The sequence below is a fragment of the Panthera tigris genome, chromosome E3, assembly GCF_018350195.1.
Source record: "Panthera tigris isolate Pti1 chromosome E3, P.tigris_Pti1_mat1.1, whole genome shotgun sequence".
Lineage (NCBI taxonomy): Eukaryota > Metazoa > Chordata > Mammalia > Carnivora > Felidae > Panthera > Panthera tigris.
The window spans coordinates 12,632,501-12,659,159 of NC_056675.1; positions in this window are offsets into that span (position 1 = coordinate 12,632,501).

Sequence of the window (26,659 nt, forward strand, 5' to 3'; positions counted from 1 at the left end):
TTACACTTATGATTACGGTTTTATTATAAAGAATATAAATCCCAACCGGGTAAATGAAGAGACACATAGGGCAAGGTCTGACAGGGCCGTCTATACTCCTCTCCCGGAGGAATGGGGACACTTGACCTTCCCAGGACATCGATGCTTTCACCAACCAGGAAGCTCCACTGAGCTCTAGTGTCTAAGAGTTTTTAGTGAGAGGTTTCATGATGTCAAGATGATTGATGAAGTCACTGGCCATGTGATTGAACTCAGTCTCCGATCCCCCTGCTGCGTACAGGTCAAGCTGGCTCCGAGTCCCGACCCTCTAATCGCATGGTTGGCCTTTCTGGTGACCAGCCCCCACCCTGACATCCTGATGCTACCCGGGAGCCCACCATGAGTCATCTCATTAGCATAAATTCAGGTGCGACAGGAGGAAGGGCTCACGAATAACAAAGACAGTCCTGTCACGTGGGAAATTCCAAGGGTCTTAGCTCCCTGCCAGAAACCCAGACAAAGACTAGACAAATTCGTTATTATATAATACACACGTGCTGCCTTTGGAGCATAAAAATAGCCAGGCAGGTAAGCCATGGGACCCTTGAGTCCGTCCTTTTCCCTTTCAAGAGGAGACATTGAAAGAGCTAGTTTCCTTTGGTTTTTTTGTTTCTAATTTCTTTTTCTTTTCCTGAATCAGTATTTCTTTTCCTGATACCCGAACACAGTGATTCTGGATCACTGAAATTTCACCCGGCCAAAATACCAGACTAGGACATCTCACCCCTGGCCCCAACCTCCCGACCGCAAACACATCTCGGTACCAACCACTAACTATTGTTTCAATGACATTATAAGCCCACAGACATTTTAAAATACAGTGCTCATTTTGTATTCCTCACAGTCAGCACCTATTAAACTGCCAAGAACTTATCTGGTGCTCAATAAATACTTGTTCAGTTTAATTAGCTGGTTAATCTGAATATTAGCTATAACGTATCCAATTCAGAAAACCACAAACATTTAATGAGCATAAACGGTAAACCAAGCTCTTGAGAAATAACAGTGAATAAAGCATAGTCTCTGGTCCCCAGGAGCTGACTATGGCGGAGGGGGGAGACAAAAAAAAAAACCTCACATAATATTCTCATTATAAAATTTAAATTCTAGGGGCGCCTGGGTGGCTCAGTCGGTTAAGCGTCCGACTTCGGCTCAGGTCATGATCTCGCAGTCCGTGAGTTCAAGCCCCGCGTCGGGCTCTGTGCTGACCTATCAGAGCCTGGAGCCTGTTTCGGATTCTGTGTCTCCCTCTCTCTCTGACCCTCCCCCATTCATGCTCTGTCTCTCTCTGTCTCAAAAATAAATAAACGTTAAAAAAAATAAAAAAAATAAAATAAAATAAATTCTATAATAGAAGTAAGAGCAAAGTGCTGTAGGAACCTCCGTAATGATGATGTTTGGGTTGCAATGCGTGCGTTGTGGGATCAGGAGGGAGGAATGCAAAGGAAGGAATTCACAGAAGAGAAGGTGCCCGAGCCATCCTTAATTGGAGGAGTTAGACACCCCTGGAGGAGCAAAAGTAAGTTTCAGGCAAAGCAAAACCGTGGGGGGAGAAAGGATGAGAGTACAAAGGAGACACGTAGAGTAATTTTAGGATGGTAGGATTATTCCGAATGGAAATGGGGCGGGAGGTGCATCTTATTATGCATTTGTCAAAACCCATAAAGCTTTCCATCACAAACAGTGAACTTCAATGTATGCAGATTTGTTTTAAGTCAACCAGGAGATGGGGAGATCGTAGGATGAAACACAGACTCTGACAAAAGAATCGAAATGTTTTACAAATGTATGAAGGGGGTTAGGGAAAAGAAGGACTGATCTAGGGGCACCTGGGTGGCTCGCTCCATGCTCTCTCTCTAAAGTCATAAATAAATAAATAAATAAATAAATAAATAAATAAATAAATAAGGGGTGCCTAGGTGGCTCAGTCAGTTAAGCGACTGACTCTTGGGGTCGGCTCAGGTCATGAACCCACAGTTCGTGAGTTTGAGCCCCACGTTGGGCTCTGCACTGACAGTGCGGAGCCTGCTTGGGATTCTCTCTCGCTCTTTCTGCCCCACCCGTGTTCATGTACGCTCTCTCTCCTTCCCTCTCTCTCTCTAAGAATAAATAAATAAACTTAAAAATAAATAAAAGTAAAATAAAATACCTGAAAGGATGAGTGTCTTAGAAACCAAACAGGGACTATGGGGAAAGGCCAAGTGGACAGACAGCGATTGTGGTATGAGCCTGTCAGTAGATCTGGCTGCAAACAGCCATCGAGCAAAATGAACTCTAGACTCCACCAGGAGAAGCTGGGACTGAACAGGAAGCAGTGGCAGGCGACATACACCAAGTCCTCTCCGATGCTGTCATGTTCAAAACACCCTGACATGGTCGAGCCTTCCCATTTCCACATTCAGTTTGAAACCATTTCAAACGTGACGATAGATTTCTCCCGACACAAAGCTCTTTTGAAAAATGATCGTGTGACATACAAGAAATAGAAGGTCCCCATCCATCTCTAATTTCAGCCTTGAAATTAGAATTTGCTCCTTCAGGGAACAATGCGCTTCACATGTCCAAAGCCAGATCGACAACACGGGCTATGAGTGATGTAATCTTTTTTTTTTTAACATTTATTTATTTTTGAGACAGAGAGAGAGAGAGAGCATGAACAGGGGAGGGTCAGAGAAAGAGGGAGACACAGAATCCGAAACAGGCTCCAGGCTCTGAGCTGTCAGCACAGAGCCTGACGTGGGGCTCAAACCCACAGACCGCGAGATCATGACCTGAGCCGAAGTCGGACACTTAACCGACTGAGCCACCCAGGCGCCCCTGAGTGGTGTAATCTTGCAATCACTCCTGAGCAAAGCTATGACACAGTGGTGAGGAAGACCGGCCTTGACAGATAGGCAGGACGAGTTACAGAATCCGTTTTCACACTGGCGGCGTGATGTTCTTGGGCAATTCACCAAGCTTTACACAGCCTCCCTTTCCTCCTGTAGACAATAAGGTTTAAAAAATAAAAATAGTGACTTGGAGCTCCTGGGCACTTGGTAGGTGGAGCGTCCAACTCTTGATCTCAGAGTCTTGAGTTCAAGCCCCACGTTGGGGGCATGGGGTGCCTAGATGGAATAGGCCACAACGGGGTAATTGTGAGAACTGAATGAAAGACCATGCCTGGCACATACTGAGTCCTTGAATAAATGTTACCTTGTGGCAGTACGGTAACCGTAAGAGTTGCCTCCTTAGCTTCGTGTGTATAGTGACTCTGGATGGAACTAGCAAAATTTCTCGAATTATTGCAGAAATGTTCTCAGTCACATAGTCCCTCATCAACTTGCCAAGACTGCATAATATTTTGCAGTAAATGAGTAATAAAACATTGAATCAATTCATTTTGTCACTAGTTTACAACTTTAGGAAAAAGGAGGCTGATTTACAAGATGGAAAAAGTGAGTCAGTTATTTCTTTTTATTTATTGTTTTTTCAGACGGCTGGTATTTGTAAAGTCTCGTGTTGAGAGGAAAAGTCAGTCTCCCAGCTGTTCCAAGGACTCCCAAAGGAAGCGAAGGTGACACCCACTGTGATGTCACAGACTTTCTGAAAACAACGTGATGCCCTTGGCAGGCCCAAGAGAGAGGAATGCTATAGGCGAGATTGCAAGGTTTGTAAGACATCAGCAAAAACAAATCCTGCCTATTTAAAGGATGACATTTGATGGAAGCACAATGGAATTCGCTCTCTTTGTAGCAAAAATTTAAGGGCAGTTACCTTGCAAGGAAAGAAAGAAAATGTAATTAATTAATGCCAGTTGGTTTTGTCCATAATGAAGAAGACACAATGGGCCACCATTCACCTCCTCTGCATTCAGAAGACACGTCTCATGCAAATACACCATTTTCTTTTAGGTTATTAGTTCGGTGATGGATCGAAACCAGGAACCTTGAACATAGCAAAGAACATTTTCTTCTAGTGCCTTTTACTTGGGACTAGGACATATGCAGCTGGGTGTCCTACATATTGTGGGCAGCTCAGAACTGTTGATGATTCTGACCTTGAGACGCACGATTTAGAAGAGAAATTAATTGTAAACCTTGAGTGTCAGCAGTACTTCTAAATATTATAAGGGATGTGACAGTCTGAGCAGGGATTGAAGGCCCCTCAGAAGCTATGCAGTTGTGGGCACCTGGGTCTCAGGTTCACCGTCTTCTAAGTGGGAATATACCGGCAGGGCCTCCCCCTTAAATTAAGTATTTAATTTAAATATTAAGTGAGAGGACATCTGTCAGAGTCGGGACAGGGCCTGACAAGATATAAGACATCAATCCATCGTCTGCTTTGTGATATCCGTTCTCTTTGTCAATAATTAGCAAATACCCCTCAGTGGCTGCTATAGGGGAAGTACAATTTCTCCTCTACCTTGCAGGGTCTCTGGCTGGGCCTAAGAATTAAAATGGCACAAAACAGGTTAACAGGAGAAAAGCATGCAAATTCTATCCAGTAATTTTTGTACCCACGCAGGAGCCTTCACATGCACAGTGAAGGCCCAAAGAAGCAGTTAGGGCCCAAAGTTTCTATGTTAGGTTGGACGAGGAGTAGTAAATTGTGAAAACATGACAAAATGCAGAGATCTGGGCTAGCGTAGTTAAATGAGGAAAAGTGACCAGGAATGCAAGGGTTAGTTCAATCAGGTGTGTTTGTACAGATTCCTCTCCACCTTGATTCCCCGTCTCTGGTGATAAGAATGTTTCTTTCCTCCTGGCACAGGATTGGTACCTTTCCCAAGGGAGTTTTATCTCCTGCCTTCAAGAAGGAAAAGGAAGGTCAGAGTGCCCTTTTTACATCTGTTATTCTACAAGTGCCTTTAATTTAAAGTACTCAATATGCCAAAGCGGCTTATTCTGGGGTGGCATATTCGGATATCCTATGTGGCCTTCACATACTTGGGGTACAACCCAAGTCAAAGGCAACACGATAGTAAGAACTGCCTTGTGAGATAAGAAGTCTTATTCTATCTACTTCACCGATGAGGAAACAGGTGCAGGGAAGCTGACTTGCTCAAAGGCACGCAGAACCATGACTTGAACCCGGCTCCCTTTGACTTTAGAGCAGTTCTTTCCACTTCTGAACAACTGCCTCTCTCAGAAGAGGCACGGAAGTCGTTAGAAGATATGCTCCCCACCACCCATAAAACCTCCAGGGCAATGAAGAAAGGGTGACTTTGGGAAAGGAATAGGGTATCCGAAGCCATTCGGAACCATCTCCATGAACCCCTTCTCCACAAAGGCAGCTGATATGATTCCCATGGGATCTAAGACTCCCACCCGCAAAGATGCACAGATAACATTGGTTCCAAAGCTGCCAAGGCTACAGAAGAGGAGGGAGACCCAGAAGGAAAGAGCAGAGGCTGCGCCTGGGACTCAGCTCACCTCTAGCCTAAAGACGGAGGGAAAGGGGCGCCTGGGTGGCCCAGTCGGTTAAGCGTCCGACTTCGACTCAGGTCATGAACTCACCGCTTGTGAGTCTGAGCCCCGCGTCGGGCTCTGTGCTGACAGCTCAGGGCCTGGAGCCTGCTTCGGATTCTGTCTCTGTGTCTCTGCCCCTCCCCAGCTCATTCCCTCTCTCTCTCTCTCTCTCTCTCTCTCAAATATAAATAAACATTAAAAATTAAAATTAAAAAGATGAAGGCAAAGACAATATTTCATATCCGAATAATCATTGTAATACATGTATTTCATTATGGACTTTTCTCAAGCCATATTTTTATCTGTTTACAAAAGTAATACATATTCATTATAATAAGCTTGGAAAACACATAAATAAAAAGAAGAAAACAAGTCACTTTTATACCACTACCAAACACCACCTTTAAGAATCTGGTGCATTAATTTGTTTTGCTTTATGTAAATGCATACATTAATGGCCAAAAAAGAAAAAAAGACATAGTCCTGTTCTTGCTATATTGTAACCCGCTTTTCAGGTCATATTTCACCCACCTTTTCCCAAAGTGTGAGTCCCACAATAGCTGATTTAATGGCTGCAGACACATACCCTCTTTGTGCATGTACTAGAACTTCCTTAAACAGTCTCAAATTCAGCGATGTCAAGGCGGTGTCTAGCTTTTTACTACTACAATGCTCTTTGTCCAAACAGATTTAACCCAATCGTGATTATCTCCCTAGAATAAATTTCTAGAACAAGATACGAATTGCGGCCTCAGTCATTGAATGCAAACAGCGCTGTTAATGCACTTTAACAATCAAAATGCATCTAGATTAGAGCAAGGACAGGCTTATTCTGTCCTTTCCTAAAGGGCCTGCTTTCCTTCCAAACACGTCCCATTCTCCTTCTACCTTCCTGTTATGTTATTAAGAGAACAGCCCTAACTCTACCATTGGTTTATCCGGGGAAACAATGGTGCCCACTCCCCAGATAGCCCTGGATACAGCTGAGGTAATAGGTCGGCCAGATTTTATCTAATTTTGTAAATTCGTATCCTTTTAAAGACCGGATTGCTTTCTGAGTTGCTGACTCAAGGGAACATTCCTTTGAAGGTAAAAGATCTATTAACATATAAAAGAACAGTACACCTGGGCAAATCACCCATCAACTCAGATAATCTGTCTTCCTGAAAAACTACTTAAAACTATATAAAAGTGCACTGCTAAAATCCCAATGGGTTTGACCTATTTGGGTTCCTTCAGTGATGAGAAAGGCTCATTGATCGTGAAAACCTAAAAAGCCTGGGATCTTAATAAGGAAAGATGGGAAGCCACTGACAAAGGAAGTTGTGATTGGAGTTCGGGATCAATTCAGTTCCAGCCTGTTTGAGAAAAGCGAATTTATGGCAGAAAACTATGATTAATTTCAGAATAAACAATATAATGACTCGAGTGCGTTATTAGTGACTAGAGAGAGGAAAGCACACTCAGTAGAAGATGACTTATTCAGGCATATAATTCTCTCCTAAGCTCAGTAAAGTTAAGTGTGGCAAAAATGCCAGAAACAGCTTTGCAATTGGAATATGCAATTTAAAATAAGTAAAGATTACTCCCAGGTAGTTTATTGCTTTAACTACATCGAGGCATGTCCCTGGAGCAGACAGTATAATGACTCCCATTTCATTTTTGGTTTGTGCCAAATATCTTCAGTTAGTTTTGCTTTATTGGCTTCATGCAATTTATTGCAGCACTAGAATACGATTGTAATGCAACTAGTATTTTAGTTTTATCTTCCATTGGTAATTTTTCTTCTTTATGGTGACTATACTGTCTGCATTAATACGAGCCATAGAAATTATACAGTGCGCAAACTTGTTTTCAGCAGGTCCCTTTCTCGTGAAGAGCAGAACCCTAAGAGCCAACTCCCATAACGTGGTGATAACCAAGTAGTTGCCAGAGGAGAAGCAACGTGTATAACAGCATTTCCAACTCCGTAAAGTGATTTATTCGACCAAGAATTACCAGAAAGCCTAATTTTCCCATGGATTCAAAAAGAGGCAAAAAGTTTTTTAAGATCTTCTAAGTACTCTTTTTCTTTGAGAGAGAGAGAGAGCGAGCCCACGCATGAGAGGGCCAGAGGGAGAGAGAGACTCCTAAGCAGGCTCCATGCTCAGTGAAGAACCCAACGCAGGGCTTGACACGGGGCTCGATCCCACGACCCGGGGATCAAGACCCAAGCCGAAATCAAGAGTCAGACACTCAACCAGCTGAGCTGCCGAGGAACTCCTAAGTATTCTTAAATGCTAACCCAGTGCCAAAGGTGGTAACATTTGGGGAAGACTAGAACCCATAAGATATTCTTCAAAACTACGTTTATTTAGCCTGCTCTACATTTGTTGATTTGGCCAAACTTCGCACCACTGTAATCTGCAAGGGAATCATTTAACTATTTCCAATTTGCTGCAAGTTGGCTAAGAAATGTGCCAAGTAGGATTTTACCTAGAATTAGACCAGATCAGTAATCTCCATCATCACATTAAGGGCGGTTTTCGATGAAAGGAAGGAAGAGGACTGGGTTTTCCAGTCCTGAAAGCGCCTTATTCTAGGTGTGTTTGCAGAGCTGTATAAGAAAGAAACCAAATTCGGGGCTCCTGGGTGGCTCAGTCAGTTAAAATGTCCGACTTCGGCTCAGCTCATGATCTCACGTCCCGTGAGTTCAAGCCCCTCATCCGGCTCTGTGCTGACAGCTCAGAGCCTGGAGCCTGCTTCGAATTCTTGGGTCTTCCTCTCTCTGCCCTGTCTCACGCTCTGTCTCTCTCTCCTTCAAAAATAAATAAACATTAAAAAAAATTTTTTTTAAAGAAAGAAAGAAACTAAATTAAATCACATTAGTCTTTTAGGCCTGCTGAAAACATTTCTCTCAACCATTTTCTTTCATCCTGCCTAAATTTTTCTGTAAGTAATCTATCCCATAGACTAAGTTATATATCTTTAAGAGTACCCTGTTAAAATTAAGATTTCCCAGCGTAGCACGCTATTACCAGTCATTACTTCTTAATAAAATGAGTTTATCAAATTAATATACAAACACAGCAGAGCCACGATGGAATAGCATAGGGGATGGTCATATCTTGATGGAGGAGGGAAAGTCCAAAACATGAGTTCTGCACACAATAATCTCAGGTAGCACAGTGTAGTCGGGGTCCAACGGTAGCCGGGAAACAGCCCAGAGTAGTGGGTTTCAGTGGGCAGGAGTGCTGGGAAATCACAGAAGGGCACAGGAAGGGAAAATACAAATGAATTTCAGTAAAAAATAATAATTCCAAGTGTTGGTAAGTATGTGGAGAAACTGATATTCACAGCAACGTTATTCACAATAGCTAAAAAGTAGAAGCAACCCAAATATTCATCAATACTAATGAATGGGTGAAGAAAATGTGGTATATCCCCCCCTAGAAGGGAACACTGTTCAGCAAGAAAAAGGAATGAAGTGCTGATACATGCTACAATAGAGCTGAGACTTGCAGACATGCTAAGCAAAAGAAGCCGGTCACAAAAGATCGCATTTTGTATGATTCCACCTGTACGAAATGTTCAGAATACGCAAACCCATAGACACAGAAAGTAGATTAATAGTTGCCTAGAGCCAGCGGATAGGGGTGGTGAAGAGTAACTACTTATGGGCATGGAGTTTCTTTTGGGGGGGATGAAAATATTTTACAATTAGATTATGATGATGGTTGCACAACCTTGTGAGTACCGTACTTGAATTTTGTACTTTAATAAATTAACTGGTATGTACATTATATCTCAATAAAGCTATTTAAACAATTAATTGTACCTAGACTTGACCCAGACTCCTCATTCAGTCTTATTACTCATACTTCTATTTTTTTTTTTTTTACTGTTTATTCTTTTTTTTTTTTTTTGAGAGACAGTGCAAGTGGGGGAGGGGCAAAGAGAGAGGGAGACAGGATCTGAAGCGGGCTGCAAGCTGCCAGTGCCATGTAGGACTCCAACTCCAGGAACTATGAGATCACGGCCTGAGCCAAAGTCAGATGCTTAGCCGAACGAGCCACCCAGGTGCCCCTATTGCCTATATTGCTAATTAACTTCTAACCAACTTATTCTGAAACAGCATAAAAATGGAACCTAAAACTTAAAGTGTCAAGGCTGTAAACCCAAAAACCAAGTAGAACTGGATTTGAATCCGAGTTCCACGACTTCTTGGACCCCTGAAGTAGACAGTTTGCCTAGACCATCACCGATGATTCTTGCCCTGACCGAGCATCAAGTACCAGCCTCCCAACCTATTTACCATCTCATCTTGCTGTGAGTAAACACATATGTCTTCAAAATAAGTTCCATATTTTAAATTTTCATAAATAAAATTGTGGGATCCAAAGGATAAAAAAAAAATCATTCACCAGGGGCAGATTAAGCATCTTTCTGAATGTCATCCAACACATCTAAGCCACCAGAAGGATGGTGATCTGGTCTCTTAATTTGAATGTTTGGAAAAAAAAAAAACAAACTAAAAACTTGACAAAATTAGGGAGCTGACATCACAATTGGAACACAGAGGAAGCGACCTCAAAATCCAAATTCAAAATCTCTCATTTGCCCAAAATTCATTTTTAAGGAAATTTAGATTTAGCCTTAATAGATTTGGTGGCACAGGTACCCATAACATAACTTCTGTAGGGCACTGTAGAAAACGAAGTAACTCCTGATAACTGAGTTAGTATTTTGGAGCTCCCAGTCTGAAAATCACCCCTCCATGTTGCATAGAATCCTGAATTCTCTATAGCTGAGTATAGGAATCTCCTCCACCCTGGCCTGCTTCCCTTCCGAAAACTCCGCATTCTCCTTCTACCTACCTGTTATGTTATCAAGAGAACAGCCCTAACTCTACCATTGGTTTATCCAGGAAACAATGGTGTCCACTCCCCCAGATAGGCCTGGATATAACTGAGGTAATCTCTTGGCCAGATTTTATCTAATGTTGTACATTTGTATCCTTTTAAAGACAGGATTGCTTTCTGGTTTCTGGGTTGCACCTTCAGGACAAAGTGTAGACATTTATCCCAATCCTTACTGACAGTTCTACACAAAATGACTCTAGGTTATAGATCCCTTGGACTGAACACAAAGTAGAGTCTACCCCATCTTCAAAAAGAGCTTCTGTCACCCATCTAAGATTACAAACTCATTAACTTGAAGGATTTATTCTCAGAATTCCATATTGTCTTTCTTCTCAGTAAGCCTCTGAAGAAAGCATCACGCATGAAGAGCAAAAAGGTTTTAGGTACAACTTATCCACAAGAACAATTTTATACTCTGCTCCTTGTATATGATAAATCTTCTTGAGAAGTTAGTTATGAACAATGTAGGACTTCATAACACACTTATTAGTCTATCATCAGCCTTTGATTCTCTGGACAGGGACTGTCTTTTCACTAAACTTGACGATCTTGGCAAACATCCCAGATGATTAACATTGCCCAAAACCCGTATCATAATACTATTGCCAGAATCAGAATGGCTACACATGATCTTAGGTCAGACAAAATTCCATTTTTAAACAGGATAAAATAGGGCTTTCTATATCCTATTTCATTTTAATTTGTACATATTAGACAAGTTGATCCTATTTCAGATGCATAGGATGCCCGCCTTCCTACCATAGTTAATAGGAAGATGAACGAGTTACATGAACATGGGCCGGGGGGCAGGGGGGCGGGTAGCAACTTTACAACATGAAAAGACTTAAGACCCAACTCAAACTGTTGGCTAATTACTGTGAAAAAGAACAGTTCAAATTCAGCTATGCCAAAAATTTTTTATTTGATTTGGGCAAGAATCCATCGATGTTCAAATGGACAACACTACAGAGCTTCATCCATCGTATTATTGCATGCTATAATCTAAGGATATGACTTTTAGCTAATTCATCCTGGTGGGCCTATGTGTTTCCAAAGAGGCTTCACCTGGGTCCCCCTGCAGGTCACTCCATGTCCAGGTTGCCAACTAGAACCATGACTTTGCAATTTTCCTTGCCACAATGTTCCCTTCCTTGTTCCGTGGTGTGGAATTATAGGGCCTTTGATGAGAATGTCTCCAGGTTTCCAAGTATATTTCTAGCTTCTTTTTAAGGACGATGTTTTTTGTCTACAGACTCCCCTGTGGCTTACCACCATGCAAACCTGAGATAACCCCTGCTTCAGGACAAAAACACAGGCTTCAACAACCACTTTTCTGAATAGAAAGTCATCTTTGTTAATTGGGATCTAAGTTACATATCTACTGCTTTCCTGGATAGTAGTACAATAGACCCATTCAGCTTCATGCACTGAAGCTGACTCTACATGATCAATTAGAAAAGGAGAGATTGGTTGGTTGGTTGGTTGGTTGGTTAGTTGTCTACTAATTATTTTATGGGTATTGGATAGCTCATGGATTCACCATGAAATGGAGAACCAGATTTCAGGTTCAGTGTCCAGAAACAATTCCCAAATCACACCTCAGAACTGAGTTGATGAGGAAACCATTGACACTGGCCCTGATATCTGGACACTTTCATTGGCTTCTGTCCCTCTTTATCATCAGGAACACCAATTTGCCACCACTGCTGCTGCCTCCTGTACTCGGAAAACTCCAGATCCCTGCTTTCTTGTAATTTTAGGACCACAGGTAAAGTCTGACATGGATACAACCAACTGGCAGGCTCTGAGGCCCATGCCTGGGCCCTAGTTTCAAGGGACACTAAAAAACCAAATATAGACTATTTTTAGGGTCTATGCAGGATAGTTTGGGACCCAAACCAAGACTCAAAAAAGGAAGCATTCCCTAAGCCAAGAATGGGATTCCGTTGCTGCCTGACCATGATGAATGAGAAATATCTACTACAACTATCATTTGGAACCGTACTTCCAAAAGTGTCATTATAAAACAACTAGTATTTAAGAATGAGAGTTTAGCTGCTCTCAACAAAGAGCAAATTAGCTGTTCTTTTAGGTCAACAATATCAGTGGTTCCAAAATCTAACTATCCATGAGAATGATTAGGGTGACTTTTGTTCAGGTTTCATACATGGAGATTCTAAGTTAGTAGTCAGAGTCTGGGCCTTGGAATTTATATTTTTAACAAATTCCTCTGATAAATTCAAATACAGTATTTAATGATTTGGAATCCACTTGTTGAAACCTGTCCTTATACTCTCAGCCCCGAGAAAACAAACACGGACCTGCATTAGTTTTGCTCCTAAAGTCCATGAAGTCACCACATAAAAAGTCCATCCTCGTATTCTATAGTTACTATGGAAGACACCAAAATTAATAGGTAATGAGTAACTTAAGTGTAGTTTATCTCTATGATGAACTCTTACAAGGAAATTTAAAGTGTTCATTACGAAGAGTATGTGATGGCATGGGGAAATACCCATTATACAGCATCAAAAGAAAAAAGCATAACAGTCAAGGTTAAGTTGTGTGTGTGTGTGTGTGTGTGTGTGTGTGTGTGTGTGTGTGTTTGTATGCAATGTGCTCTCAACCATGTAAAATAAATGTACGCATAAGTGGCAAAAGCGAGATTAAATGTGTGCACTACACACCTCCCTTTTCCACCCACTAATGGAAAAGAGGCCAGAAAAGCTAGGAGGATTTAAACACAGAAGCTAAGTCTGTCAACATAATAAAGATCTGGGAGAAAGAAGGAAGTAAAGAGAAAAGGCTTCAGTTACAAAAGAGAGAAAATGTCTTTTGAGAAGTGGCTGTGACTTATCAAACTCCTCCAATCAGGACTTTTTTTCAGGGAATCCTGGAACATAGGTTTTGTCTTCCCTACTAAGTATAGAAGAGAAAGCATGTTGACCAGGGACAGGGTGTCTCAGCCTCAGCACTACTGACATTTTAAGCTGAATAATTCTTTGTTGTCAAAGGGGAGCTGACAGGGAAGTTGTCTTGTGTATTTCTAGCTTCTTCATACTACATACTACATACGACTAGCATCTGCCCCTCCTCCCCATTTCCGACAACCAAAAATGTCTCCTGACATTGCCAAATGTCCCCTAGGGGGCAAAATTGCCCCTGGTTGAGAACCACCGCCATGGAAGTAGCTAAGTACCAACCTGGGCAAACTGAGGAGCAAACCCTCCTGAGAACACAGCCAACTTGGAGCAAGCAGAACTGAGAAAAGGAGGAGGGAATAATAGTGTGGTCACTTTGTTGGTGCCCAGAAAAAGCCTCCCCTGAAGCCAGACTTAACTGGAGTCTTTCCAGGAGCTTATAAATACCCCCGACCCTGCTTTGTTTTTGTGTTTGCAAAAAAATCACCCTCTCTAATGCCCTTTAAGTTTTTGAAGAGAACCAAGCTTAGTGGAGAAATTGGAAAAAAGAGAATCAGAATGTCTAAAAACACCCTTGGCTGGTCGGAAGGATGAATCATCTACCCAGGGTTCCAGGTGGTAAAATGGTCACCTGAGAGAAATCAAAATCCCAAGCTGGCACCATTTGCAGGAGTGGAGTCCAAGTTCACAAGCACTGAACATATCATATATATGATATATCTATCAGCCTAGAACAATGAAATTTGAAAGGCATATGTGGAATCATCTGGTTACAGCACTTCTGAAACCCAAGGTCATGAGTAACCCAAAGAAACTCCATTCCCATTCAAGACAGGCTCTTATTTAACAATTCTTTCATGAGTTGGGGCACCTGGGTGGTTTAGTCAGTTAAAGATCTGACTCTTGATCTTACCTCAGGTCTTGATATCAGGGTCAAGGGTTCAAGCCCAGTGTTGGGCTTCACACTGGGCATGAAGCCTACTTTAAAATTTTTTTTCTTTTTTTTTATGTTTATTTCTTTATTTTGACAGAGAGTGAGAGTACAGAAACAGAGGAGGAGCAGAGAGAGAGGGAGAGAGAATCCCAAGTAGGCTCTGCACTGCCAGTGCATGAGATGCATGAGACCATGACCTGAGCCAAAATCAAGAGTCAGACCCTCAACCGACTGAGCCACCCAGGAGCCCTCAAAAAGAAAAAAACTCTTTAATGGGCTGAGATCCCATGTTGATAAGTAAAGTATTTCAAAGTAAGTTGTGCATTAGCCTTCCATGCAGAAATTGCAAAGGAGGTAGGTTTTGGGTTTGTTTGTTTGTTTGTTTGTTTTTTGAGAGAGAGAGAGAGAGAATGAGTACACAAGTGGGGAAGAGCCAGAGGGAGAGGGAGAGAGAGAATCTTAAGCAGGCTCCAGCCCAGTGTGGAACCCGACTTGGGGCTTGAACTCATGACCTGAGTCAAAATTGAGAGTCAGATGCTTAACAGACTGAGCTAGCTACCCGGGTTCCCCTTGAAGGAGGTAGGTTAGAACTAGTTAGATGACTCTTAAATTCCTCACCCACATCATGGAGAGGACTTGGGGATTGGTGGATTTCTTTGGAGAGAGTTGGTGTTCCAAGACCCACTTTGCGCAATGAGGAGAGAGAAAGAGAGAGAGGAGGGAATGGCAGACACGTGGGCTAGTATCTGATTCCCACCTGTGCAAGAAGCAGTTTGGTAGGCTGTGGACAGACAAGCCATAGGAAAGACAGATGCTTCGGGTTCAGCCTGTTCCCCAGATTGTGTTGGGGTAAAAGATGCACGTGTATTTCCCATGGACTGAATGTGGGCCATGTAGAAGAGAGAGTTGACATAAGGTTCACAGAGAGTTGACATAAGGCCTTCACATAAATAGACCTGAGCAGAGAGAAACTGAAGGTACCACTGGACCCGAGGAGGTGTGAAAAGAACATGAGACAGCTGAAGGCATGTGCATCACCCAGATGAAGAGAACAGATGGGAAAGAAAGTCTCAGAAGAATCCATAAACACACCCAAGGGAAACAAGTCAACTTTAAACACTCAGATAGCACAGAACCATCTAATCACACTACCATTTGGTTAGGAATGTTCACCTCTCTTCATCTTTCCTCCGGTCTCAGGGGATCAGAAACCATTTTCACTGAGCCAGCACAAAAGAATTCGGGAAAGAAAGAGAGGAAGGAAGGAAGGAAGGAAGGGAGGAAGGAAGGAAGGGAGGAAGGGAGGGGAGGAAAGAAAGAAAGAAAGAAAGAAAGAAAGAAAGAAAGAAAGAAAGAAAGAAAGAAAGAAAGAAAAAGAGAGAAAGAAAAAGGCAAGGCAAGAAGGAAAGGGAGAAAGCAAGGGAGAGAGAAAGGACTCAACCATACCCCCTTTCCAAAATAACCTGCTGCAAGAGAGAGTCAAAGTCTTGGCCTTTTAATGAAAATTTAAATATGAAGTATTACATGGGACTGGACATAAACTATGCTTTCAATGTAAAGTGACTGTAGAACTTTCTAGTTCCTACAAGAGTATAAAAGGCATGGGGCCTGAACAAATTTACAGCTGAGGGCAGTTGAAAAACTAGTCTGACTGACAAAATTTTAAAAGGTGGCAGAAATAAAAGTAAAATTGGGGTACCTGGCTGGCTAAGTCAGTGGAGCATGTGACACTTGATCTTGGGGTTGCAAGTTCAAGTTCCATGTTGGGTGTAGCAATTACTTTAAAATAAAATCTTTAAAAAAAAAGGAAAATTGGTTTCTGATGACATACTTCTCCAAAGTACTAGTGTATTTTACAAATCATATGAGGAAACTTAGCCCCATGAGAGAGAGACAAGAAAGGCAACAAATTGCAGAATGTACTTTCTTAAGAAATTTAGATAATCAATCAATCTCTAAAAACACATCCTTAAAATAACTGTTTTAATTTTTAAATATAAAGGAATAGAATTTATTAGACAAGACTGAATATTATTTAAAAAGAACAGGAACAGGGGTGCCTGGCTGGCTCAGTCAATAGAGCATGCAACTCTTGATCTCAGGGTTGTGATTTTGAGCCCCATATTGAGGGTAGAGTTTACTTTAAAAAAGAAAAAAGAACAGGAACACTTGAAAAAAACCTAGCTAAGTAGAAGTTTGAAAATGAAAAATATAGTCCACTAAATAAAAGTAATTAATTGGAGGGTAGTTTGAAGAGCAGACTAGACACTGGGGAAAAGAAATTCAGTGAACTGGAAGATAAGTCTTAGGAAATCATCCAGAGCTTCTTTGAGTAAAGATGCTTGTGTCCCGTCACCAGTGGGTTTTCTCAGGATCTATTCCTTCACAGGTTCCCCCCGCCTTCTTACCAGTTCATATCAGCCAGACCCTATACCTGGGAGGAGAAGGATGCTGTTTCCTCCCAAAGGAATGACTATATTTCCTCACTTGGGCTACTCTATGACCTGATTGTAACTCATGGTCAGAAAGAAATGAGTGGCAAGACCTTAAGGAAGGAAGACAAGAATCAACTTATGAGATTTTGTAGCTTTTCAGGCAGGAGAAGTCTCCTTTCCCCTGCAAGGGAAAGAGTCTGCTTTTCCAGCCCAGAGTTATAGGAGAATCTGGAGAACCCAAGATTCTCAGGCTTGTCTATCCAATTGTCCTAAGGCCAGAACTCATAGCCCTCTCCTCTCCCGGCCCTGCCTTTGGCATAGACTTGGTGGGGTTGTGTTTTCACTGTCCTGTGTAGTCTGCTGTCCCTACAATCGGTGCCTGAGCCTGGATTTCGGCACCGTCTTCCCTGCAGCTGCAGGAGATGAATCTCTTTAAAAACTGCCTTGGGGGCTTTCCGACATTCACAGTGTGCCTGAGTTGACAGTTAACTGAATCGAGCCTGCATTTTCTATTTTCAGGGCTTCTGTATCAGTCAGAGTTTGATCCGAAAAATAGAACCACTGGACATGATCTAGAATATGGGATTTATTACAGGGCTTCAACCTCATGCAGTTGTGCGAGCTGGTGACATAGTCTCTGCACGGCTGTTGCCTCTGCATCCAGTGCTAAGACTAAAAAGCAGGCTGGGCAAACAGTCCAGCCCAGGAGACAGAGAAGCTGAAGGAGGAGATCTGGTGACAGCTGGAGGAGCCAGCAGAACAGCGACAATATTTGTGAGCTGCAACAGTGCCTGGTATCCCGTTATGGCCTGAATGTCTGTGCTAATGTCCTCCCGCCCCTTCACATGTTGAAATCCTAATAATCAACGTCATGGTGTTAGGAGGTGGGCCCGTGAGAGGTGCTAAGTTCATGAGGGTGCAGCCCTCATGAATGGGATTAGGTCTCTCATTAAAAAAAAAAAAAAAAAAAAAAAAAAAAGTGAGTGGAAATCCACAGAGCTCCCTAGCCCTTTGCACCAGGTGAAGATACAATGAGAAGTCTCTGACCTGGAAGAGGGCCCTCAGCAGACCATGACACCATCTTCTTGGACTCTTGGCCTTCAGAACTGTGAGAGATAAATTTCTGTTATTTATAAGCTACCCAGGCTGTGCTATTTTGTTACAGCATCCCAAGCGGACCAAGACACCTTCTGATTTTCAAACAAATATGGCTGCTTTCAAATCCCACCTGGGTCTTGTAGCCCAAATTAACCAGACTATGTAGAAAAGGGGATTCTGGGAAATGTAGTCCCAGCTTAGCTCAGGTGACACAGAACATATCCATCCCAGCTCCTAAAGCAGTTAACAAAAGTCAACCAACACTGAAATCCTTACAATTACCGTTGTCCCCATATGACTCAAATGTTACTACTGCTGTATTAATAATGTTTTGCCCTCCACTTGCCCCTCAGGCCTCTGTCGTCTCGATGAAAGTCTAGTAACTGGTACTCCTAGAAGTCAGGAGTCATCGTACCACTTACCCCATTGCCCTGACCACAGAGTGATTCCAGTTCCAGAATTCATTCTGAAGCTCTGGTTTCTAGACCATTTTGGCCTGGGTTTCCCCTGGAAAGCGGACCATTAGACAGGGACTTGTGTGGAGATGGCTGATTTGGAAGGCAATCCCAGGGATAGAGGTGGTGGGAAAAATAGAAGGAAAGGCAAGATAAGGGTGAAAACTTGAGTTACTCACCACTGTGGGAAACTGGGGCTTGACCCACCACTGAGGGAAACTGGGGCTTTCAGAGAAGCCATTCAAGGTGTGCCTCAGAAGTGACCACAGGAAAGATGCACAAAGAGATTATTTATGGAGAAGGGGAGTATTTATCTACCATCTCCCAATCCACATTGGACAAAGTTTGCACCCTGGGGTGTTATCTCTGTCTTATTTTGGGGACACAAGTGCATGAGTGCCAAGGGGGCTCTGTAGGCATCCATTACCATGGCCCCACTGCTGAACCAGGAACATCAGGTTTCACCTGCACAGAGCTGGTGACTGTGGCAACGGCCAAAGTGGAAGGTGAGGAGTGAAATGGAGCAAAAGTCGTGTCCAAGACTAAGAGGAAGAGGAGAAGGAAAAGAAGATACAGGAAGGAAACAGAAATACAGGAAGCTCTGGCCCTTCGGGTAATGCCTAATCAGGTGAAAAGCAGAGGTGCCACAAGCAGAGGGTCAGTTCAACAAGCAGTCCCCACGGACCCTCAGGCCATCCCAGAAGCAGGTTGATGACACATGGGAAACCAGTCCTGGTCTCCAAACGTCTCCCCAGGATAGCTAACCCCCTTGCTCTCTTCAATTAGGCTAAACTCATCCACAGCCAAACCCCAGAGGAAAGTAACCCACATAAATGAAGGGTCATAATGATAAGGAAAAACATCAGATGTCAACGTGGCCCAGTTAGACCTAGTTTATCGACTAAAGACCAACAGAGAGAAATAAAGAGAGAAAGAGACTACTTCTGCTAGGAAGCAAGGGATAGGGGGCTGGTTCCATAGAATGGCTCAGAAGAATAAAAGATCTAAATGCCCTCACCAGTGAATCATGCCAAGAGCACTTCGTCATGGCTTAAACTCTTCCCTGACAGATTCTCACTTCTGACTTTGTCTCTGAAGAACAACGTGGGTGAAAAGGAGGGGGGTTAAGAATGGGTTTTTTTGAGAAGGCTGACCTAACACAGCCCGCACAGAGAAAGAGATTCCCTTTTCTCCTGCAGCCACCTTACAAACATTTCCAGAGACGGCAACAGTTCCTACAAGAAGGGTAATCCTTATCAACACGGCAAAGGGGCTATCAAAGCAGCAAAGATCACATGGCTGTTAAGATAAAGGTTTGGCAGTTCCAGGGTGGGCTTATCAAGGTTTAGCAGTAAGCGAGTTTTGTTGCTTCGACTGCATTTAAAAAGTTCATTGATTTGTAGCTAATACCAAGTTGTCATAGTTTCATGAGTAACAGCTTGTGGTTTGCCGAATCAAAGCCTTTTCCTGAATCCATAATAGCAGATTCACTGAGGTGGCCTGAACAGCTGCAGAGAGGGGAGAAGCCCAGAAAGACACCCAGGTAGAGGGAAGGAGTGGATTTGGTCAGACTGTAAGTGGTCTATAAAAGAGGAAAAATAAAACTCTCCTTCCCAAAGCAGCAGAAATCCAGCCTTTTAAAAATTTAAATTGACTTGTAGAGAGACTATTGTTTTGAAAAAAATTATAGATTAACTATGTGTATACACACATGTAAGAAATGGGCTCTAAGGGGGGTAAAGCCAAATTGAAGATTCTTAAAAGGCTTATCAACGGAGTTGCTCTCCATCAGGACAGCTTTTCCACATTGTGAGCTTGGCACAACTGAGTATTTTTCTACAACCAGGATCTTGGAAGAGTGACGTGTCCTTTTCTTTTTTTCCTTGGGGGAAGATAGGTGCACACAGGCAGGCACACACACACAAACCCATCAGATGAGCCCTGACCCCACTAAAGTGTATTCTGATGATGTCTTAGTACCATATTAGACTTTCATAGCATTTTCTCAGCCTACTCCATTGGAACTTCTAAAACCCACATTGGGCTGACAGAGCTGTTACTTTTATCCCCTTTCGGAGGAGGAAAGGCTTGAGTCTTAGAGGGAGTCAGAACATGCAGCCCGACTCTCCCAGTGGTGCCCAGGGCAGACATGACTAATTGATCGAGGAACTCTCTCCCAGGAAGCTCAAACTAAGCCTCAGAATCCTCTCCACAGCAGACCTCCAGAGCCCCTATCAATTGCTAGATGACATGAAAGTTAAAACCGATTTGCCTTCCTGGACCCAAGTGACCTGCCCAAGGTCATAGGACTGCTTCATGGTACAGCCAAGACACAGGCCTCTCCTTTCAGTGCTTCCTTAATGAACAGTAGAACACTTTCTCCCCCATGAGGTGGGCTTGCCCTGCCTACAGGCTATATGGCTACCGGGGCTGTTATTTGCCTCCCTGCACACAACTGCCAAACCCCATTCATGCTCACTGTTTAGGAAGCTTAGGACATATCAGAGAGCTCCCATGAACTTTGAAACTATATACGTGGCCCACGTTCTATTTCTCTCAGATTCTGTTGCTCTAGATGACATACAGCCGTCGGAATCTTTAAAGATCGGTGTTCTTTAATATTTAGCGAGCCCAAGTAAGCAAATAAGTAATAGAATTTCAGAGCATGGTAAGTGCCAAGAAAAAGATGACGCAGGGTAAGGGGCTAAAGAATGGTGGAGGTGGGGTGATCAGTTAAGGTCTCTGGGAGGAGGAGATGTTGGAACAGAAACCGGAGTCAAGTGAGGGCCATGGCCCCTGAAGATCCGGAGAGAAGGTGTTCCACAGAACAGCAAGGGGAAAGCAACAAGCTGTGCGTGATTAAGAAATAGCATGGGGAACAATACGGGATGTCACCGAAGCCACGGTAGAGACTTGCAATTTTATTCCAGGCATGATGAGAAGCCTCTGTGGGGTCTAAAGCAGGTGAGTAGCGAAGGGAATTCAGTTTTAAAAGATTACACGCCCAGGGTGCCTGGGTGGCTCAGTTGAGCATCCAACTCTTGATTTTGGCTTGGGTCATGATCTTTCAGTTCATGAGATTGAGCCCCACGACTGTGTGAGGCCTACTTGGGATTCTCTCTCTCCCTATCTCTCTCTCTCTCCCTCCCTCCCCCACTCACGTGCCTGCTCTCTTTCTCTCTCTCAAAATAAATAAATAAACTTTAAAAAATAAAATAAATGAAGGGTTACATGACCAAATGTTTGTTTTCAAAGGTCACTCTGGCAGCAGTGTGAACAATGTACTCAGTTGAAGGGTTCAAAACGGTCAAGAAACAAGCTGGGGTCACTCACCGCCATACTCCAGGTGGAGTTGTCCAGTCAGAAGTTAGAAAGACAAGTCTGACAGTCAGAAGAGAGTAGCCAAGGGACAAAGGCTGATGTGGGCGCCAGCAGCTTTTGTAGGTTTGGGTCCTTCTAGAAGCAGATGTGAAGACCGGATCAGACGTGCATGAGATCTATATGGGGGGCAATTCCTGAAGAGGTTAAAAAGGAGGAGGCAAAGAAGGCAGAGAGGGACTTCAGGCCATGAGGAGGTCTGGCACCTTTGAAGGAGTGGGGCAAGGAGGATTGGACAGAAGAGCCTCTGATGACGGTACAGTTCCAAGAAAGGTTTGGCCAGGGCCCTGGGGAGTCTTCACGCCAAAATCGCCGTGGGACTGGCCCCGCCATGTTTAGCCATTTACTGAGAACAGCCTGTGGGAGGCAGCCTCAGCAGGGAAGCAGGAGTGGATCCAGAAGCACAGCAGCTGGGGCCATCAGTCAGCCATGCTCTGCCGGCAGCCAATTTTCACGGCCACCAGAGCAGTCAGGAGTGTGGAAGGACCCATTCCCCCCGCCTTTTCAGGGACTTAGGTCCTATGTCTCCATCCTGTCCATCTAGTCACAAGCATGCTTGAGGAAGTTGTATCGTAGGAAAACCTTCTCTTCGCGATCTCCAATCCTCCAAACAATGCTCTTTCTCATCCCCCCACACATCCAAGTTCCTACAGAGTTACCCTCCACAAAAGATGCCTCCACTTTCCCATCCCTCTTTAGTACTCTTTGCTCCACTCTTCTCTCTCTCCTGCTCTTTCCAAAGCCCCACGCTTGTCTTGTGAAGGCCATTAGCGGACCTCCATCTTGTTAAAGCTGATCGTAGAGACTCTACAGTTCTCTTCTTCCCTGATCTCTTGGCAGCATTTGATGAGGTGGATTACTCACTCCTTCTTAAAATACTTTCTCTCCACTGGTTTCTGTGATGTCACATCTGCAGTATTTTCTTTCTCCTTCTCTTACTCCCTGCTGGTTCCATGCACCTTCTAAACCTTCTCAGTCTCTTTTCCTTCTGCCTGGAAGAACCTATTGTCTTACTATATGTAATGGTGGGAAGTTACCTTGAAGTCTTTCATCTTCTCTCCTATGGGGCTTCAAATGAAAACTCTCTGCTCAGTTCTCCAGGTTTTACCTCCTCGGAAATCACAATTCTTTTCTTGCAAATGAAAAGGGTTTGCTTTTCCTATTTTTTTTTTTTTGGTAATATATTTTCTAAATTTGTTTAGCTTTTTAAGCTCTCATTTATTTTTTAATTGATATAATTAACATATGATATTATATTAGTTTCAGGTGTCTAATATAATGATTCGACGTAGGTATATGCTGTGAAATGATCACCACAGTAAGGTTAGTTAACATCTGTCAACACACAGAGTTATAATTTTTTTCTTGTGATGAGAACTTTTAAGATTGACCCGCTGAGCAACTTTCAAGTATACAATGCAGCATTGTTACCTATAGTTGCTTTGCTATACAATTCTAGGACTTATTTTTTTTTAATGTTTATTTATTTTTGAGAGAGAGAAAGAGTGTTTGTGGGGGATGGGCAGAGAGCAAGGGAGACACAGAATCCAAAGCAGGCTCCAGGCTCTGACTGTCAGCACAGAGCCCCATGTGGGGCCTGAACTCACTAACTATGAGATCATGAGAAGTAATGCTCTTTCTCATCTGAAGTCACTGAGCTACCCAGTGCCCCTTTTCTAGGACTTATTTAATTTCATAAGTGGAAGTTTGTACTTTCGACCATCTTTACCTATTTTGCCCACCTCCAGCATCCCCTCCCCCCCACCTCTGGCAACCACCAATCTGTTCTCTAGGTCTGTGAGTATGTTGTTGTTTTGTTGTTGTTGTTGTTTTTAGGTTCCATGTATAAGTGAGATCACACAGTATTTGTCTTTCTGCCTGACTTATTTCACTTAGCCTAACACCCTCAAGGTCCTTCCACGTTGTAACAAATGGCGGAATTTCCAACAGCTTTGTATTATTATTATCATTAATTATTCTACTAGGTGATACATTTTAAAAGCAAGGCTAATTTTCACCACCTTCTTCTTAACTATGTCTGCCCTCCCCTGAACAATGGGATGCCTCACCTTGCATGAGTGGAGGGTGCTGGGGCAAACCAAATTTTTGAGAGTGAAATATCTCAGCACCAAACTGTCCATAAAGCCTGTCCACCTGTGTGTGTCTTAGAGGTATAGTAAACTGTAACATACTTAAAACTTGTGATTCCCCACCCCCACATATCCAAATCCATATCACCTCTACGCTCCCTCAACCAGAAGAATGGCTCCTCCATTCATTCAGTTGCTCAAGTCAGAAAGCTGGGAAACGGCTCTACCAACTCCTGCTGGAGATGGGGAACCAGATCTTGCCCATACTTCTCTGTCCTTTCCCCAGTGTCTACTTCTCACCATCTCCACTCTACTGCCCAGCTCCTAGCCGTCATTATCTCTTCTCTGGAGAGCTGCAATAACCTTCCAACTGGTCCCCCTGCTTCCACTCATGCTTCTTTCCAATCCCATCCCCACACGGCAGCCTGAGAGGTCTGACAAAGCCCATCAGGTCCTGCAGACAACTTACTCTGTATCTCTTCAGTGATTTCCCATTGTACTTGCCATAAAATACAAAATGCTTGACATGGCCTCCAAGGCTCCACATGTTCTGTGTTCTGCCTCCCTGTCTAGACTTACAGCAAGCCACTTTGCTCCTCAAGCTCCGAAACTGGCCTTTCACCGTCTCTGACTGTTCCACACACTTTCCTCCCTCTTAGCCTTCACACATGCGCATCTTTTCTCTCTCCTACACCCATTCCTTTGCCTTCTACTCCACTTTCTGCCTGAGATTAATCAAAGGGGCTTTTCCTGAACTTTCCAGTCCAAATCAAATCCCCAAGTTACTCTCGTGGCACCCATTTCTTTTCCCTCATGTTGGTGATTGTTATGTGTGATTATACAATCATGCATGAGGATTAACTGTTAAATGCTTCCCTTCCCACAGAATTAGGGGCAGGGACCTTGTCTGTTTTGCTCATCAGCTAGCACAGTCCCCAGCATGTAGTGGGGACTCACTATCTGCTGAAGGAATGAATGAATGGATTGTGTACGACAAATAGAATAAGAGAGCAAAAAGGAAGAAGATAGAATCTTAGGGAAAAGGTTACGTGGAGAAAGAGTGGGCAAAGGAAAAGGAATCAGCAACAGAAACGGAAAGATCAGGAAAGAGGTAGAGTCAGAAGAAAATGGGATTTGGGATCTCTAAGGAACTACCACTTGGAAGACAGGGCACAGGGTGAAAACTCTGTGCCCCAGACGGAAAATGCCTGTGCGGGCGAGGAGCTTCTGGAGTTAGCAGACACTGCTGACATTAGTGTAAAATGTCCAGGCACTGCTCGGCAACACGAAACCTCAACATACGCACACCTGTCGTACCTGCGACTTGACTCCTCGGTGTTTGCCCAAAAGAAGTGTGTGCACATGTGCACCCGCCAAAAAACATAGACACGAATGCTTACTGCAACCCGATTCGTTCCATTTAAAAACTGGAAACGACCCAAATGCCCATCAACAGTAATATGAACAAATTGTGATACATTCATGCGATGGAATACTAGATAGCAATGAAAATGAATTAGTCCCGTGACACACGGTGAGTTGGATACATCTCACGAACTTACTGTTGGACAAGGGAAGTCAGATAGCAAAGAGTAGATGCTGTATGATTCTCTCTGCGTAAAGTTCTAAACAAGGCGAAACTAATCTAGCAGTGCTGGAAATCAGAATGGTGGTTACCTTCAGGGAGATCATGTGGTGACTGAGATGAAGCACGAATGGGGTTTTGGGAGACGGTATGTTCCGGGATATGATTACCAGGTGAGTTTAGTTTATGCCTATTCACTTGACTCACTCATGATTTGTGCACTCCCTGTTTGTTACACTTCGATAGCAGTTTACTTCGGAAGACAACTTGGTAGTCTTCTATTTAAATTGCTTAGCAGCACTTAAAATAGATTATCACTGAGTCTTTTCAGGAAATGGAAGTGCTGGTGTGTATGCCTCTGAGTGTGTATGTATGTGTGGGTGTTGAACACTGAATGTTCTTCAGGAATGCAGTCAGGTGAAAGGAAACATCAGATTTATTATGCTCTCTTAAATGACTTGGCTACATGCCATAGTGTTTCCATAAAAGTTTCTCCACTCAGTGAGAGTCAATCTACTTGTATTGTTAGAAGGATCTTACGGAACCCCAACCTATACCACATCTATCAAATTCCATTTTACCCTCTCCTTTTATTCAGTAAATCATTCAATCACTGAGCATTTTCTCCGCACCAATCCCTGTGAGGCGCATCGGGGATTCAGAGAAAACTCTATACATCTCCCTTCTTATCTCTATTTTTGGGACCTGAGGAATCCAGCAGGGATGCTTGCCAAGAGCATCTAAAGCCACAGGAACAGGATCCGGGGCGAGACTGTGTGAGGTTTTCACTTAGAATAGCTGGAAATTGTATAATCAGAGGAGCAAGGGAAGCCAGAGTCCAGTGGAAAGGAGACTTGGTACAAGGAATCAGAGATGGCGGTCAAGTTGACCTCAGGAAACAGACGCTGAAGAGATCAGGCACAGGTCAGGAAGTAGATGGAAAGATGGCCCAAGAGATCAGTGGAGAATCAAGAGCCTTGGTGGGCGGGATCCACCCTGGGTGCTTGGATCAACAGTGCATTGTCTCTCCAAATTGAAAAACAATATGAAACTGACTAAAAGTCTGGCTGCTTTGTGTTATCACCACACACCAGCGGTCCTAAAAAATGTTAATAAAGTACTCCTGCCTAAGAATGCTCAGTACAGAAGTGCTTGAAAGAAAACAAAATGTTTAGGGGCGCCTGGGTGGCTCAGTCGGTTGACCGTCTGACTTCGGCTCAGGTCATGATCTCGCAGTCTGTGAGTTCGAGCCCCGCGTCGGGCTCTGTGCTGACAGCTCAGAGCCCGGAGCCTGCTTTGGATTCTGTGTCTCCCTGTCTCTCTGCCCCTTCCCTGCTCATGCTCTGTCTTTCTCTGTCTCAAAAATAAATAAA